The sequence below is a fragment of the Tupaia chinensis genome, unplaced genomic scaffold (genome assembly GCF_000334495.1).
Source record: "Tupaia chinensis unplaced genomic scaffold, TupChi_1.0 Scaffold142716_1, whole genome shotgun sequence".
Taxonomy (NCBI): Eukaryota; Metazoa; Chordata; class Mammalia; order Scandentia; family Tupaiidae; genus Tupaia; species Tupaia belangeri.
In genome coordinates, this window is record NW_006202562.1 from 4,614,777 (window position 1) to 4,615,787 (window position 1,011).

The following is a 1,011-nucleotide window of genomic DNA, read 5'->3' on the forward strand; positions in this document are numbered from 1 at the left end:
AAAATTGTTATTTTTTGTAATCCCCCCCCCCCCAAACATTTAGTAAAGTTTGGTGAAACTTTTATAAACGAAACATTCAGGTTAACAGTTTCTTTGAGAAAAGCAGGTGAGAACGTCACCCAAACAAGACTTCTGGTTTCTCCTTGAGGAAAAACAATAATAAAAATAAAGACCTTATCACAGTCCAAACAAAAGTTCAGTGACAGGGTCAAAAACCAGAGTGGGGAGGGCATGATGGGTCCCTGCATCTTATCAATTCAGAAATTCAAAACTGAACTCGGACGGAATCACTGAGACGATGTAAAAACTTTAGAATGGGCAAAAGGCTGCCTATGCATAAGAAACTAACAAGAAGTATTGTTCGCGTGCATACAGAGTCCCGAAAATCTCACCAGACAATGCTGTTCGGCAGTAAGGGCACACGGAGAAGGGGTAACTTAGCGGACATCGCCTGTCCTAGACCTTTCCAACGCGCGGCTTTTAAAGTAAGATCTAACAACAGTAACCGATGGCCTCGCACCCAGCAGAAAACCTTTCAGGCCTGGGTAGAAAACCCCACAAAGCCTGCCTCCGGGGCTACTTTACAAGCTTGTTAAAGGCTACGATCACACTCGCATTCTTAAACCAGCTAACTCCGCAGTCTCGGCAAATGTGCCTCGAAAGCCTCAGAGCCACTTCGGAGGCCCCAAACGAGAGTCCCCCGGAGGAAACAAAGCGGTGGGCGGAGCCTTCCGGTCCCGGAAAAAAAGCGGGCAGGGGAGGACGAGCCCTCCGCGAATTCGGACCCGGCTCGGCCCTCGCTCCCCAAGGCCGCTATCCCGGCTCTGATTCCGAGTGCCTCCATCCCACCCGGGTCGGGCTGCCGCTGCCCTCCAGGATGGCAGGGCAGCGTGGGCTCCAGGAAGGCTCCCCGAGGGCTGGCGGCAGGCACCGAGGGCCGCGGCCTAGACGCGCCAGGCCGCCGGCTCCAGCGTGGCGGGCGCCCCGCGCCTCTCCCCTTCTCTTCCACGC

At 53.9% G+C, this 1,011-nt stretch overlaps 1 protein-coding gene across 1 annotated transcript in view; it reads right to left on the reverse strand.

The window, feature by feature from the left end:
* The window catches only part of XRN2 (5'-3' exoribonuclease 2), a gene marked incomplete in the record, with an annotated part of 97,900 nt that overhangs the window by 96,265 nt on the left and 624 nt on the right, over positions 1-1,011 (reverse strand).